An 11,129-nucleotide genomic window follows, 5' to 3' on the forward strand; every position below is an offset into this window, starting at 1 on the left:
TACCTGGAAAGAGAGCAAAATTCTCAGCAGCAATAATATGCAGCAAAAAGATAGTAAAGTAGTAGTTGTAAAATGCTGAAGGAAAATAGCTGGCAATCTTGAATTTTATACCCAGATAAATGATCATTCAAAGTGAAAGGGGGAAAAAAAGCCTTTTTCAGACATACAAAGACTATAAGTTTCCCAACTCATTAAAGAACTCTTAGAGACTTGAAGTTTCATCTCCAACACATAAAGCCATAATTCTCATCCTTTCAACAACAATAAAAGCTGAACAAATTGAAAATTGTGACTTTTCTTGGATCCATTAAGGAATTAAGGGCAAAGTGCAAACCACTACCTTGAAATCTGGAAAGACAGGTTAATACGAAGAATCACAGCCCAGATCAACTCACCTTGAGCAAAAGCTGCTAGAGCCATAGATGGGAGGTAAACTTAAACAGTAATTTTAATGAATTGCTGGAGATGGAGTATAAATCAGTGTAAGTGAGAAGCTCTTCAGAGCTGCAGTCAAAGGGCATCTTGCACTTCTGTGGGTCTTACCTCCAGGAACCCCACCAAGTTGTCATGATGAAGAGTCAAAACAACAATCCCATGTCTTTGGCAAGGGGAAGGGAACAGTAATCATTTTGAAATAATGTCCAGAGCATTCTCCTTAACAAAGGCCTATCTGTCAATGGCAAAGTGCTTTATTCGACGTGGGGGAAGGGAATTTATCCAACTCGAGCCCTCTCTAGTCTTTCTGTCTCACCCAAAGGAATCCAAGCGCATAAGAATCATTTGTGAAGGTCACAGCTCAGGTATACAAGCTCACTAAAGACTAAGACTTATTCACAGGATTATAGATGTCCTCTCCTCTCCCACACCTTACCACCACAATAGGGCTCCAGTATGTTAACAGTGGATTACAGGTGAAACAGCTATAAGACCCAGACTCTATTTAAGAGAATTTCTAGGGAAACCCAAAAATAAAAGATAATTTAAAAAACAAGGATACTAGAGGAAATTAAAGCTTTTGAAACCTACAGCTACAACAAACATTAAACACAGCTCAACTCCTAGCCATGTTAACATAAAACTTCACACTAAAGGCCTATTTACCTCAGTTCAGTTCATATTACCTAATACATCATGTTCTGCTTTCAACAAAAAATTACAAGGCATGATAAAAGTAAGAAAAAAAAATGTATGATTTGAATAGACAGAGCAATCATCAGAACCAGACTCATATATGGCAGAAATTTTGGAATTATCACACTGAGAATTTAAAATAACTATGATTAATACATTAAAGACCCAGTGGAAAAAGTAGACACTATGCAAAAGCAGATGGGCAATGAAAGCAGAGACAGAAAATCTATGAAAGAATTTAAAAAATACTATAAATAAATAAATTAATTAATAATAAATAAAGTTGTAACTTCATAATCACCAAAACTTGGAAGCAACCAAGGTGTTCTTCAGTAGATGACTGGATAAACTGGTTCCTCCAGACAATGGAATATTATTCAGTACTAAAAATAAATAAATAAGCTATCAAGTCAAAAACCAACACAGAGGAATCTTGAATCACTTTACTAAGTGAAAGAATCCAACTGAAAAGGCTGCATACCATATGATACTATATGATTCCAACTACATGACATTCTGGAACAGGCAAAACTGTGGAGACAATAAAAAGATCAGTGATTGCTAGAGCTTGTGGGGAGGTGGTGAATAAAGGGAACACAGAGGATTTTTAGGGCAGTGAAAAATAGTCTGTATGATGTAATAATGATGGACACATGTCATTATACATTTATCTAAACCTACAGAATGTGCAACACCAAGAGTGAACCTTAATGTAAAGTCCAGACTTTGGGTGATTATGATGTGTTAATGTAGGTTCATCAATTGTAACAAATGTCCCACTCTGGTGGAAGATGTTGATAGTAGGAGAGGTTGTGAATGTGTGCAAGCAGGAGGTATATGAGAAATCTCTGTATTTTCCTCTTAATTTTGCTGTGAACATAAAATCTCTCTTAAAAATAGTATTTTTAATGGGGCGCCTGGGTGGCTCAGTCGTTAAGCGTCTGCCTTCGGCTCAGGTCATGATCCCAGGGTCCTGGGATCGAGCCCCGCATCAGGCTCCCTGCTCGGCGGGAAGCCTGCTTCTCCCTCTCCCATTCCCCCTGCTTGTGTTCCCTCTCTCGCTGTGTCTCTCTCTCTCAAATAAATAAATAAAATCTTTAAAAAAAAAAATAGTATTTTTAAAAAATATATTTATTTATTTTTAGAGAGAGAGCATGTGAGCAAGTGAGCGGGGGGGGGGGGGGGGGGGGGCGTGGCGCAGAGGGAATCTCCAGGAGACTCCACCCAGAGCATGGAGCCCTAGCAGGGTTCGATCCCACAACCCATGAGATCATGACCTGAGCCAAAAACCAAGAGCCAGACACTTAACTAACTTAAGCCACCTGGGCGCCCCTTAAAGAAAATCTTAAAAATTTTGTAACAGAAATAAAGAATGTCTTTCATGGGCTCATCAGTAGAAAGGACATGGCCAAGCTAAAAATCATTGAAACTGAAAATATGTCATTTCCCAAACTGAAATGCAAGGGGGGGAAAAAAGAATGAGAAAATAGAACAAAATATCCAATAACTGTGGAACAATTTTAAAAGGTGTAACAAATGTATAATTAGAATACCAGAAGAGAAGGAGAAGAAAGAGGAGACAGAGCAGAAGAAATATTTGAAGGAGTAATGGCCAGGGAATTTTCAAAAAATGATGACAGACACCAAAACACAGATCCAGAAGCTTAGAGAACACCAATAAGATAAATACTAAAAAATCTATTCCTAAGCATATCATATTCAAACTGTACAAAACCAAAGACAAAGAGAAAATCTTGAAAGCAACAGAGGGGAAAAAAAAAACACTTTACCTATAGAAGAACAAGGATAAGAACTACATTAGACTTCTCATCAGAGACCATGAAGGCTTGGGGCACCTGGCTGCTCAATCAGTGAAGCATGTAACTCTTGATCTTGGGGTTGTGAGTTTGAGCCCCACATTGGGTGTAGAGATTACTTTAAAAAAATAAAATCTTTAAAAAAAAAAACTAAAAAATAAGAAACCATGCAAGCTAAAAGAGAGTGGAGGGAAATATTTAAACTGTTGAAAGAGGGGCGTCTGGGTGGCTCAATCAATTGAGCATCTGACTCTTGATTTTGGCTCAGGTCATGACCTCAGGGTTGTGATATCAAACCCCATATTGGGCTCTGCACTGAGCATGGAGCCTGCTTAGGATTCTCTCTCTCCCTCTTTCTCTGCCCCTCCCCACCCCCACTTGCAGACTCTCTCTCAAAAAAAAATAAATAAATAACTGTTGAAAGAAAAAAAACCATTGACCTAGAATTCAATATCCAGTGAAATTATCCTTCAAAAGTGAAGAAGAAATAGACTTTCTCAGACAAACAAAACCTCAGAGAATTCATCACCAATATACCTGCTCTGCAAGAGATGTTTAAAGAAGGTCTTCAGGGAGAGGGAAAATTACATAGGTAAGAAATTTGGATCTATACAGGAAAAGAAAGATCATCAGAGAAGGAATAAATGAAGGTAAAATAAAATACTTGTTTTTTTTATTGTTAACTGAGCCAATAGATTATCGTTTGCTCCAAGTAATAATAGTAACAATGTACTGGGTGATTATAGTACATGGATAAGTGAAATAAATGACAGTGATGTAACAAAAGACAGGAGGAAGGAATTGGTAATACTCTATTATAAAGGTAACTGTACTACCCATAAGGCAATATAGTGTTATTTGAGAGTACATGTAGGCAAGTTATAAACGTATATTGCAAACTCTAAGGAAAACAGTAAGAAATCTTTTACAAGAAATATAATTGAGTTTGTTTTTCTTTTCTTCTTAGCAATCAGCGGACCACCTGCACTCTTCTTTTCCTTCACTGTCCCCCAGTTCCTGGATCAGCCAATGCCAGGGGTTTTGGAGACTTGAAAAGCCCCACCAGCCTCCAGGTGTTCAACGACTACCTGGCAGACAAGAGCTACATCAAGGGGTGTATGCCGTCATAAGCAGACCAGCAGTATTTGAAGCAGTCTCCAGCCCCACATCCACTGCCTGGTATCATGCCTTATGTTGATATAAGCACATCAAGTCTTAAGAAAAGGAAAAGGCCAGCCTTCCAGGAGTGAAGAAAGCTTTGGGCAAGTATGACCCTGCTAATGTGGAAGACACCACAGGAAATGGAGCTACAGATAGTAAAGATGATAATGACATTGATCTCTTTGGATCTGAGGGGGAAGAGGAAAGTGAAGAAGCCAAGAGGCTAAGAGAAGAATGCCTTGCACAGTATGAGTCAAAGAAAGTCAGAAAACCTGCACTTGTTGCCAGATCTTCCACCTTACTGGATGTGAAACCTTGGGATGAGACAGATATGGCCACACTAGAGGAATGCATCAGGAACATTCAAGCAGACACCTTGGTCTGGGGCTCTTCTACACTAGTTGCAGTGGAGTATGGAATTAAAGAACTTTAAGTACAGTGTGTAGTGGAAGGCAATAAAGTTGGAATAGATACGCTGGAGGAGTGGATCACGGCTTTTGAGGACTATGTGCAGTCCATGGACATGGTTACTTTTCACAAGATCTAAAATCCATTGTAGATCAATGCCATTAAATAAAAGCTGAAAGACAAAAAAAAAAAAAAGAAAGAAAAGAAAAAGAAAAAATATATGATTGATATGCTAAGAGACAAAATAAGATCATATAAAATGCTCAATTAAAACAGAAGGATGGGGGTGCCTGGGTGGCTCAGTCAGTTAAGTGTCTGTTTTCGGCTCAGGTCATGATCCTGGAGTCCCGGGATCAAGCCCCATGTTGAGCCCACATCCAGCCCTGCATCGGGCTCCCTCCTCAGCAGAGAGTCTGCTTCTCTCTCTCCCTCTGCCCCTCCCCCCCCTTGTGCTCTCTCCCTCTCATAAATAAATTAAATCTTAAAAAAAAAAAACAAAACCAGGAGGATGTTAACAGTCCTTAACGTGTATGCACCTAATAATAGCACATCAAAATATGTGAGACAAGAACCAATAGAACTGCAAGGACAATAAACAAATCCATTATTATAGCTGGAGGTTTCAACACCCCTCTTTTAGTAACTGACAGATCAAGCAGGCAAAATATCAGTAAGGACACAGTGGAACTCAACAGCATCATCAGTCAGCTGGGAATAATTGACTTCTATCAACTACTTCATCTGACAATAACAGAACACACACTTCTCAGGCTCACATGGAACATTCACCAAGACAGACCACATGCTTGGCCATAAAACACAACTTAACAAATTCAAAAGAATAGAAATTATACAATGTCTGCTCTCAATACAACAATGGAATTAAACAAAAAATCAATCACAGAAAGATAGGTAGAAAATCTCAAAATACTTGAAAATTAAATAATACACTTCTGCATAACACATGGGTTAAAAAAAAGAAATCTCAAGATAAATTTTAAAATATTTTGAGCAAATGAAGGTATAAATTATCAAAAATTATGGGATGCAGTGAAAGTATTGCATAGAAGGAAATTTATAGCATTGAATACATATATTAGGAAAGAAGAAAGATCTAAACATCAACAGTCTAAGCTTCCACCTTAGAAAATTAGAGAAAGAAAGAAATTGAAGCCTAAAGCAAGCATAAGGAAAGAAGTAATAATTAGAGCAAAAATCAGTGAAATTGAAAGCAGGAAAAGAAAGAAAATCAACCAAACCAAAAGCTGGTTCTTTGAAATTGATAACACTTGACATACAAATCTGACAGGAAGAAATAAAATTGCTGCTTTTGCAGCTAACATGGAGATATATATTTTTTCCCTAAGTACTCCACCAAAATAAACTATTAAAACTAATGAATAAATTTAGTAAAGTTGCAGGATAGAAAATAAGCAAACAATTAGTTATATGTCTATACACAAACAACAAACTATCCAAAAAATGAAGAACACATTCCCTTTTACAATAGCATCAAAAAGAACAAAATACTTAGGAATAAACTTAACCAGAGAAGTGAAAGATCTGTACATTGAAAACTATAAAACATTGATGAAAGAAACTGAGGACAAATAAAAAAATATCCATGTTCAGATTAAAATAATTAATATTTTTTAAATATCCATTCTAGCCAAAGCAAGCTATAGATTTAATGCAATTCCTACCAAAATTCAAAAGGTATTTTTCACAGAAATAGAAAAAAAAATCCTAAAATTATGAAATCATGAAAGACCCTGAATAGCTAAAGCAATCTTGAGTAAGATGAACAAAATACTGGACATATTACTCTTCCTGATTTCAAATTATATTACAAAGCGATAGTAATCTAAACAGTATGGTACCAGCATGAAAACAGACATGTAGACCAGTAGAACAGAATAGAAAGCCCCAAAATAAACCCAGTCATATATGGCCATCTAATTTGCAACAAAGGCACCAAGAACACACAATGGGGAAATGATAGTCTCTTCAATAAATGGTGCTGGGAAAACTGGACATATACCTGAAAAAAAAACCTAATAGAACTTTTATCTTACACCATACACAAAATCAACTCAAAATGGATTAAAGTTTTAAACACAAGACCCAAAATCATAAAATTACTAGAAGAAAACAGAGGAAAATAGTCAGATAGACATTGGTCTTGGGAATGATTTTTTGGATTTGACACCAAAGCACATGCAACAAAATTAAATAAGTGGGACTATGTCAAACTAAAAAGTTTCTGCACAGCAAAAAAAGGAAAGAACTAACAAAATGAAAAGACACCTATGGAATTGGAGAAAATATTTGCAGACCATGTATCTGATAAGGGGTTAATATCCAAAATATATGAGGGACACATACAACTCAACAGAAAATATAAATAAATTACCCAATTTAAAAAATGGATGAAGGACCTGAACAGACATTTTTTCCAGAGAAGACATACAAATGGCCAAAAGGTCTATGAAAAGGTGCTCGACATCACTAATCATCAGGGAAATGGAAATCAAACCCACAATGAGATATCACCTGACATCTGTTAGGATGTCTATTATCAAAAAATCGGAAGATAACAGGTGTTGGTGAGGATGTGGAGAAAAGGGAACCCTCATGCACTGTTGGTGGAAATGTAAATTAGTACAGCCATTATGGAAAAGAGTATGGAAGTTCTTCAAAAAATTAAAAATAGAACTACCATATGATCCAGCAATCCCATTTCTGGGTATAAATCCAAAAGAAATAAAATCACTATTTCAGAGAGATAGCTACACTACTGTGTTCATTGTAGCATTATTCACAGTAGCTGAGATATGAAAACAACCTAAGTGCTCATCAACAGATGAATGGATAAAGAAAGTGTGGTATATATATATATATATATATATAATGGAATATTATTTGCCCTTTAAAAAGAAGGAAATCCTGCCATTTGCAACACGGATGAAGCTGAAGGACATTATGCTAAGTGAAGCTAGACATAGAAAGACAAATACTGTATGATCCCACTTATATGTGGAATCTTAAAAAAAAAAAAGTTTAACTCATAGTAACAAAGAATAGAATGGTGATTAGACACCACAGGCTGGGGAGTGGAGCAAAGGGGAGATGTTGTTAAAGGGTAAAAACATTCAGTTATCAGATGAATAATTGCTGGAGACCTAACGTACAGCATGGTGACTATAGTTAATAATATCATACTGTACCCTTGAAATTTGCTAAGAGAGTAGATCACAAGTGTTCTCACCACTGCCACACACACAAAAAGGTAACTATGTGAGGTGATGGATATATTAGTCAGCTTCATTGTACTAATCATTTCATAATGTATACATATATCAAAACATCATGTTGTGCCTCTTAAGTATATGCAATTTTTACTTGTCAACCATACCTCAATGGAGATGGAAATATATTTAACTTAAAACTTAGTGTTTTCAGAAAAATTGAAATATGAATGGCTTATAAATATATTAATATATGCTCACATATGATTAAGAAACACAAACTAACTTAACTTAATGGCAAAAAATTGAACATTTTCCCCCAACATTGGGAAAAAGGCAAATATGTTCCTTCTCACCATTTGTACTGGAAGTCCTCACAAATACAGTAAGACAAAAAAAGGAAATAAAAGGTATACGAATTTGGAAAGAAGAAAGAAAACTGTTTTTGCAGGTGAAATGATTGTCTAGGTGTAAAATTCCAAAGAACCAACCAAAAAACACCTGGAACTAATAAGTAATTATGACAAGTTTGCAGGATATAAGCTAATATACAAAAGTCAATGACTTCTTTATATACTAACAATTCATAATTGGAATTTGAAATTTAAAACACAACATCATTTATAATAGTATGAAAAAATGAAATACATAAGCCTAACAAAATATGTACAGGATCTACATAAGAAAAACTACAAAATCGTGATGAAAGAAATCAAACAAGATCTAAACAAATGGAGAGATATTCCATGTTCATGGATAGCAAGACTCCAAATCATTAAGATGTCAATTCTTCCCAACTTGATGTATGGTTGCATCAAAATTCATAAAGCTAGTTTATGGATATCAACAAAATGAGTCTAACGTTTACATGGAAAGGCAAAAAACCCAGAACAGTCAACAAATGAAGAAGAACAACATTTTGGGACTGATATTACCCGATTTCAAAACTTACTATAAATCTACACTAATTAAGACAGGTAGTATTAAAAAAAGAGAAGAATAGAAGAGACACAGAGATCAAGGGAATAAAGAGAAGAGCCCAAAAATAAACCCACACAAATATAACCAACTAATCTTTGACAAAGGGAGCAAAGACATTTTAATGGAGAAAGGATAGTTTTTTCAATAAATAGTGCTAGAACAAATGGATTTCCAAATTTAAAAAAAAAAATCTTGATTCAGATCTTACATTTTTCAGAAAAATTAACTCAAAATGAATCACAGACCTAAATATAAAATGTAATTCTATAAAATTTCTAGAGGAAAACATAGGTCTCTGTGAAAAACCACATCTACCTGACACTGGATTTGACAATGGGATTTTAGATACCACACCAAAAGCATGATCCACAAAAGAAAAATTAATCTATTGAATTTTATTAAAATTAAAGTGTTCTACTCTGTGAAAGACACTGTAAAGAAAATCAAAAGACAAGCCACAGACTGGGAGAAAATATTTGCAACACATATATCAACAGATCCAAAATATACGAAGAACTCTTAAAACTTAACAATAAGAAAACAAACAACCTAATTTAAAAATGGGCAACAGATCTGGACACCTCACCAAAGATGACATACAAATGGCAAATAAGCATACAAAAATATGTTTAGCATATTTATCTTCAGAGAATTGCAAATTAAAACAATGAGATACCACTATACACGTTTTAGGAAAAAAAAGTCAAATCTGAAATATCAAATGCTGGGGAGGATGTGGAGTGACAGAAACTCTCATCCATTGATGGTAGAAATGTCAAATGGTACAGTCACTTTGGAAGACAGTTTGGCAGTCTGTTACAAAGCTAAACATAGCCTTCCTATACAATCCAGCAAGCACACTCCTAGGTATTTACCCAATTGATTTGAAAATTTATGTTCATGCAAAGACCTGCATGTGAATGTTTACGGCAGTTTTATTCAAAACCTTCAAAAACTGGAAGCAACCAAGATGTCCCTCAATAGGTGAATGGATAAACAAACTGTGGCACATCCATACAATAGAATAGTATTTAGGGTAAAAAAGAAATGGGCAATCAAGCCACAAAAAGACTGGGAGGAAACTTAAATACACACAACTGAAAGTAGACAGTATGAAAAGGCTACATACTGTGTGATTTCAATTCTGTGACAATCTGGAAAAGGCAAAATACTGAAATAATAAAATGATCAGTGGTTGCCAGGGGCTTGGGAGTAGGGGCAAGCAATGAATCAATGGAGCACAGGGGCTATTTCAGAGCAGTGAAACTATACAGTGTATAATGAATACATAGCAACATGGATTTGTCAAACCTTTAGAGCACGATGAATGAAACCTAATGCATGCAAATTTTTTTAAAAATTCAATTATTAAAGGGCACCTGCCTGGCTCATTCGGTTAAGCATTAGACTCTTGATTTTGGCTCAGGTCATGATCTCAGGGTCATAAGATCGAGCCACACATCGAGCTCCACACTGGGATGTGGAGCCTGCTCGAGATTCTCTCTCTCCCTCTCCCTCTGGCCCTCCGCCCTCTAAAAAAATACAATTATTAAGTCAGGGATCCCAGAAAGGAATGCAAACTATGACAAGAGGTACTAACAGTATTATAAATGTATGAAATCACCTCAAGGAAAAGGCTAAGGGAACAAGGTGTGGACTGAAGTCACTTTGGGAATCAGTTGAATCTCTGTCAATATAAAGAAATGATTGAATAAATTAATAAATAATTGAGAAAAGATAAATCTCCCACGCAGAAGAATTCCAAATAGTTCGTATAGGTACTCTGCCCTCAAGAAAGGGGAGCATAATTCCCCACTCCGTAGGTGTGAGCTGTGCATAGTGACTTCTTTCCGAAGTCTATAATAGAGAAGGGGTGTGACCAGGGGAAGAATACATTTCACAGTGGAGAAACCTGACGAACACTAGCTCAGCCAGGTGATCAAGGCCAACATCGACAATCATAAATCATGTTGATAGTAGGTTATGTACCCTTCATATGATGTAATGCAAATGTCACTTTACCTCTGTGATCTTCCTCCCATCAACCCATGACCTCAGTCTTATGAGAAAAAAAAATACCAGGCAAATGCCTGTGGGGCATTTGCAAAACACCTGACCAGTACCCCTCAAAACTGTCAAAGTCATCAAAAACAAGGAGAGTCTGAGAAAATGCATCAGCTAAGAAGAGCCTAAGGAGACACGATGACTAAAGGTAATGTGGTGTCCTACATGGGGTCCCAGAACAGGAAAAGGACATTAGGTAAAAACTAAGGAAATATGAATAAAGTATGACTTAAACCATTGAAGGATATACTTCAACAAGAAGACAAGTGAGTTCAGGGGGGAGCTAATGAGATAGGAAAAAAATTAGTCAAATTAGTGG

General features: G+C 36.0%; 1 pseudogene; it reads left to right on the plus strand.

Annotated features, from left to right (window-relative positions):
• Positions 1–2,970: 2,970 nt before the first annotated feature.
• Positions 2,971–4,799, plus strand: LOC118552567 (elongation factor 1-beta pseudogene; annotated as a pseudogene).
• Positions 4,800–11,129: the final 6,330 nt, after the last annotated feature.

The sequence above is a fragment of the Halichoerus grypus genome, chromosome 5 (assembly GCF_964656455.1).
Source record: "Halichoerus grypus chromosome 5, mHalGry1.hap1.1, whole genome shotgun sequence".
NCBI classification, from domain to species: Eukaryota; Metazoa; Chordata; class Mammalia; order Carnivora; family Phocidae; genus Halichoerus; species Halichoerus grypus.